Source organism: Bison bison, unplaced genomic scaffold (assembly GCF_000754665.1).
Source record: "Bison bison bison isolate TAMUID 2011002044 unplaced genomic scaffold, Bison_UMD1.0 scf7180017864300, whole genome shotgun sequence".
NCBI classification, from domain to species: domain Eukaryota; kingdom Metazoa; phylum Chordata; class Mammalia; order Artiodactyla; family Bovidae; genus Bison; species Bison bison.
The window spans coordinates 3,320,744-3,327,902 of NW_011494872.1; positions in this window are offsets into that span (position 1 = coordinate 3,320,744).

Here is a 7,159-nt window from a genome sequence, read left to right on the forward strand (position 1 = left end):
CTCCACATGCTCCAGTTTTCCTTTCTGTTTCTCTGCCCCATAGCCTTTAGCAATAGTGAGAAGTGAGCCCTCAAATACAATTAGAGCTTATCTTTTTTTTCATTCTGTTCTATGTGTCATCTAGATACAGATGTCCAAAGCCCTGCCAATTTTTCTGAGAATTCTGGGGGAAGGAGAAGAGGGTCTTACATTTTCATGGCCATCTATTTTTTTCTTTTGCTCTTCATGGATCCATTAAAACAAAACAAACAAGTTATAGCAACAATAACAAAGCTTTTCATGTGTTTAGAAGATGTCAGTGAACATTTGCCCTTGAACCTTAGAAATTCTCTCTCTGGAGGACAAAAGAACTTGGGTCCCCCAGTCTTGGAATGTTCAGGAGCTGATTCATCCTCTGTAGTTCCCAATTCATAGCCTCTCCCTGGTGCTTTGCATCCATTCTTTTCTCCCAGGAGCAAGGAAAATTTCTTTTTACTATACGGAGTTCTCTGCCCACTGCCCTAGCCTCCTGCCTCCCCTTCAGGTCTTGTGAGAACTTGTGATTAGTTAGGAGGCCTGGGCACCTGGGGTGATTTACACACACAACTTTACCTGTTTCCCCTCTGCATTCTCTATAAAGTGGGAGATGCTAAGAACATGGGCGACTCTTATGGTATTGGACCCTTAGGGATTTGCTCTTTAAAGGTCCCTCACATTAAAATTCTTTTGAATTAAAAAAAGAGAGAGAGAGAGAACGTTGGTGACTCACGTAATGGTCTGCATAGCATGTTCAAACAAACTGGCAACTCCCATCCTCAGGACAATACAGGGAAGGAGATACACCATTTATTATTATTATCATCCTCTGTATATGCTCAGAGGACTTGGAGGCCTCACTGAGACCCATGGAAACAGCAGAGCTCAAAAATGTCTCTTAACCCGAGTGCCACACCGAGTTGCCTTCTCTTCATCTGGAGGGAAAGTTAATGGATCTAATGATGCATGTGGAGAAGGAAATGGCACCCGACTCCAGTACTCTTGCCTGGAAAATCCCATGGACAGAAGAGCCTGGTAAGCTGCAGTCCATGGGGTCGTTAAGAGTCAGTCAGACACGACTGAACGACTTCACTTTCACTTTTCACTTTCATGCATTGGAGAAGGAATGCCAACCCACTCCAGTACTCTTGCCCGGAAAATCCCATGGATGGAGGAGCCTGATAGGCTGCAATCCACGGGGTTGCAAAGAGTCGGACACGACTGAGCGACTTAGCAGCAGCAGTAACGACACACATGAAGGTTCTTTCCAAATTAAAACAAAAATCCAACATTTATTGATGTGTTTATTTTCAGACAACTTTGGAAAGATTCCACTGACAAGAGAATGCTTTGGTTAGAATTCAGGTAGTTTCCACGAATACTCTCTCCAAATGGCTGTATGTCTGCTTAGTCCCTCAGTCATGTCCAACTCTTTGTGATCCCATGGACTGTAGCCCCCCAGGCTCCTCTGTCTGTGGGATTTTCCAGGCACGAATACTGGAGTGGGTTGCCATTTCTTCCTCCCAACCCAAGGATCGAACCCGAGTCTCCTGCATCTTCTGCATTGGCAGGCAAATTCTTTACCACTGAGCCACCTGGGAAGCCTCCAGATGGTACAGCACATTACAAAATAAAAGTTTACATGTTAGGATTTTAAAAATTACATTCTGACAGTAATTTTTACTCCCATAATGATTCTTTAATTTTTTTCCTACGCTTGTTTTTTATGTTTATCTTTTTCTTTATCTACTGATAGGCAATCCAAATATTTGGTGATCCAAACACTGATTCAGTTTAGTCCCTCAGATACACACACACACCTTTTCTTCCTTCATGGTTTCTACTAATTGTTCTTTTCCTTGCTTTTGAATATTTACTATGCAGACTACTATTCTAGCAGATTTATTTCCCTTTTATCCAAGAAGAACTGATTCCAAAAGATCCCCAGTGAGCACCTCACAGCAGCCCCAATATTCTCCTTCACTAACAGAAAATTAGCAATGAATCACATCTGAAAAATCTGGAACCCCCCAAACTCATAAATATCAATTCCTCAAATATTCTGTGTTCCAGATTTCTAATTCCTTTGTAACTTTCCACAGAATCTTCTGCATAATTTTCATTCATTTCTCAAGCTACGGAGTTCACAATTGAACACATTTTCTATTGAGTCTTCCTGTGTGCTGAGTCAAATGGTTTCAAACCACACAATTACTTCATCAAAAAACAAACAGGCATTTAACAAACAATGTTTTCCGTACCCAGTCTGTACTAGAATCTGTGGGCTCCAGAGGCACAGTTGTTCTCAAGCACACAAAAAAAGATAGTCTACTATATTATGAATTGCTTGTGAAGAAAACATAATAATTTCACAATGTATCCATTATATTTGCTTTCTTAAAACCACCATATATTGATACACTCCCGATTAATGCTTGTATTTCAGCACACTAATGGCACCCCACTCCAGTACTCTTGCCTGGAAAATCCCATGGATGGAGGAGCCTGGTGGGCTGCAGTCCATGAGGTCGATAAGAGTCAGACACGACTGAGTGACTTCACTTTCACTTTTCACTTTCATGCACTGGAGAAGGAAATGGCAACCCACTCCAGAGTTCTTGCCTGGAGAATCCCAGGGACGGGGAGCCTGGTGGGCTGCCGTCTATGGGGTCACACAGAGTCGGACACAACTGAAGCGACTTAGCAGCAGCAGGGCCTAAATCCAGTATTTATCCTACCCTAAATACTTTACAACTCTGGTTTTCCAACTTATATTGATTCCTTACATTTATTTTTCAATAAATTTCATGCTAAAACTTTTTTACAACATTGAAGACTTTCATTGAAAAAAAAGATACAAATGAACTTATTTAGAAAGCTGAAATAGAGCCACAGACATAGGAAACAAATTTGTGATTACCGAAAGGGTTTGTCGTTTATTGTTTAGTCACTAAGTTGTGTTGGCCTCTTGCAACCCCATGAACTGTATGTAGCCCGCCAGGCTCCTCAGTCCATGGGATTTCTCAGGCAAGAATACTGGAGTGGGTTGCCATTTCCTTCTCCAGGGGATCTTCCTGATCCCGAGATCAAACCCACATCCCTTGCATTGACAGGCTGGTTCTTTTCCACTGAGCCACTGGAAGCCCTTACCAAAGGGGAGGAGGGATTAACCAGGAGTTTGGGATTAACATATACACACTGCTATATATAAAATAGGTAAGCAGCAAGGAGAAGGAATGGCAACCCACTCCAGTACCCTTGCCTAGGAAATTCTATGGACAGAAGGGGCCTCGGGAGCTACAGTCCAATGGGTCGCAGAAGAGTTGACATGACTCGGCTACTTCACAACAACAAAGCAACAAGGACCTACTGTTCAGCACAAGAAATTCTATTCTACACTCTGTAATGACATATAGGGGAAAAGAATCTTAAAAAGGGTGAATATATGTATACGTATAACTGATTCACTTTTTTGTACACCTGAAACTAACACCAATATATATTAGTTCAAAAAGAAACAATATTCACTCTAGAAAAAGAAAAAAAATAAAACAATAATTCTCCTCCTGCCCAATGGCAACATCCCCCAAAAGAAAAAGTCTTTCATATGTGCCTGCTTTTGGAAAAATGAAATAATAACCTTATTTGAAAAGAAAACATGAAATTTAAAGAATAATGTACATACATGTTTGTCTTTTTATCTCTTTATGCACTTGACCTTCGACTGTGTGAAACGAGGTTTTAGTTCCTTTAGGGTAGTTCTTTCCTCAACATCTCTACAATTGATAATTTCATTATTATTTTAAGTTTTGCTCCTTGTAATTTAGAAATACCTACTGACAGTTGTGTTTCTCATCCGGTAAATGTTGCTCAGTTTCTTGACGCCCTTCTGGGTGGAGTGAGGCTGTTGGCACCTCTATCCATCTCCCCACTTTTGTTCTTATCTCTCATCTTCTACCTTCTATTGGCTAGTTATTCATTTCTTTTGTCATGGTAATAAAGTGGACTGCAAATTATAAGAGCTGATAAAAGATATTTTTATAATTTAAGTCAGGTTGAGTTGCTTTTTCTTCACTGAGCACCTCCTACATACCAACTTGCTGGCCAGGAAAAGGGGTGCAACCATCAATTTTGTGTAAAGACTGTATTTCAAAGGGATATATGGTTTTCTTAATCTGTGAGTTAGAGTTAATTATAGATCTCATAAAACAAAACAAAACGATAAGATGAAGCTCTGCAGCGGTTCTAAAAAAAGATCTTAGTAGGATAACCTTTGAAAATAAAACCATGATGGAATATTATCTGAAAACAAGCAAATGCCTTGTTTATTTTCTAAAAGAGACTACTAAAATTGAAGGAAATGGGCGTATACTAATCCTAGCAGAAAGGTTTATTGCATTTGAAACATATTCTAATGGATTACTGTATTAAGCACAATGACTACTGATGGATAATGTGGGAAGTGACCATGATTTTAGCATAATTTATACTATGCATTTCAGTTTGTATCTAAGTTAAATATCCTATTTTTGAGTTAAACCCCTGATTTTGCAGAAAACCCATAAATACATGTTTCCCATAAAAAATAAGCATAATAAACTTTCCCTATCATGTACCACTATATTTTTCTGCCTCTCTGAAAACAGTTTTGAGATGTTGTGCCTGGTGAATCAGATTCTGCTTCCTCTGAGAAGGAACAACAGAATCTTCTTCCTGCTGCCCTTACTACACATTCTGTGTAAGTGATATGAGCTCAGGAGACCCAGGGTTTACCTATGGCTCAAAATATGTCATTATGCATTTAATAGGGCTTCCCTGGTGGCTCAGATGGTAAAGAAGCCTCCTGCAATTAGGGACACCTGTGTTTGATCGCTGCAATTGGGGAGATCCTCTGGAGGAGGGCATGGCATCCCATTCCATTATTCTTGCCTGGAGAATCCCATGGAAGGAGGAGCCTAACGGGCTACAGTCCACAAGGTTGCAAAGAGTTGGACACCACTGAGCAACTAAGCAAAGCACACATACGCATTTAATAACATGGTATTAACATTTCATAAAGTATTTTAGATAACTTACATAAAACATACATAAAAATATAAGATAGAAATGTATCAGTTCAGTTCAGTTTAGTGGCTCAGTCATGTCCGACTCTTTGTGACCCTATGAACCGCAGCACGCCAGACTTCCCTGTCCATCACCAACTCCTGGAGTTTAACCAAACTCATGTCCATTGAGTTGGTGATGCCATCCAACTATCTCATCCTCTGTCATCTGCTTCTCCTCCTGCCCTCAATCTTTCCCAGCATCAGGGTCTTTTCAAATGAGTCAGCTCTTAAATAGGTGAAAAATAAATAAATGAAGACAGGATAAATATTATGTTTATATATATTTAAAAAACACAGTGAAGGGGGCCATAATACTTTCCTAAATCGAGCTGTAAATTTAGTTCAGAGCATCTTGATAGCTCAAAGATTTAATTCAGAAGAAACAAAATTTATCCTAATACTAAACTCTAAAACAATTTTCTTTAAGGACTGTGGCCCAAGATAAAGTAGGGACAGAAGTTTAGAGTGCCTATCACCTGTGATTTCTGGAATTTTCTCTCTATTCCTTCACATGCTTATAAATAACTCTTACTATAAACATATCCTACAACAAGGAAACACTCCAGGGTTTAGGTTCAAGAAATAAGAAAAATATGTTTTGTAAAAGCAGTGTTAAAAGCATCTGATATTGTGGTTCATAAAATGAATTTTCCCCCATTTGAGTCCAAAATAGAAAGGAAAACAAGCAAATTATTTATCCATGCTCTCTCTGTATAGATATTATTTCACTGTTCCTAATAACAATATCTTCAAACCAGTGAATTGGATCCAGTGGATTGAATAAAAGTCACATAGGAATCTAGTTTGCATAAGACACACAAAAATCCAGAGGCAAATCAATGATCAAAATTCAGAAGATGGGAATCCATTTATATGTTATGCTCATTGATGAAACAATATTAAGATGACAGTATCTTAAATGTAAAAATACAGAGAAAATAACATTATCATTGGTCATATTACCACTGATCATGTGATACAGTTTATAAAAGACCTTATGTCTTGCATTAAAAAAATTATCTTTACAAATGCTAAATTACCCCTAAAGTCACAGCTTTCCTAGTTACATTTCAGTTCAGTTCAGTCACTCAGTTATGTCCTACTCTTTGCAACCCAATGAACTGCAGCACGCTAGGCCTCCCTGTCCATCACCAACTCCCAGAGTCTACCCAAACCCATGTCCATCAAGTCGGTGACACCATTCAGCCATCTCATCCTCTGTCATCCCCTTCTCCTCCTGCCCCAAATCCTTCCCAGCATTAGGATCTTTTCCAACGAGTCAACTCTTCTCATGAGGTGGCCAAAGTATTGGAGTTTCAGCTTCAGCATCAGTCCTTCCAAACAACACCCAGAACTGATCTCCTTTAGGATGGATTGGTTGGATCTCCTTGCAATCCAAGGGACTCTCAAGAGTCTTCTCCAACACCACAGTTCAAAAGCATCAATTCTTCGGCACTCAGCTTTCTTCAAATCCAACTCTCACATCCATACCTGACTACTGGAAAAACCATAGCCTTGACTAGATGGACCTTTGTTGGCAAACTAATATCTCTGCTTTTAAATATGCTATCTAGGTTGGTCATAACTTTCCTTCCAAGGAGTAAGCGTCTTTTAATTTCATGGCTGCAGTCACCATCTGCAGTGATTTTGGAGCCCCCCAAAAATAAAGTCTGACACTGTTTCCACTGTTTCCCCATCTATTTCCCATGAAGTGATGGGACCAGATGCCATGATCTTCGTTTTCTGAATGTTGAGCTTTAAGCCAACTATAAGCAGGGTGACAATATACAGCCTTGACATACTCCTTTTCCTATTTGGAACCAGTCTGTTGTTCCATGTCCAGTTTTTACTGTTGCTTCCTGACCTGTATACAAGTTTCTCAAGAGACAAGTCAGATGGTCTGGTATTGCCATCTCTTTCAGAATTTTCCACAGTTTATTGTGATCCACACAGTCAAAGGCTTTGGCATGGTCCATAAAGCAGAAATAGATGTTTTTCTGGAACTCTCTTGCTTTTTTGATGATCCAGCGGATGTTGGC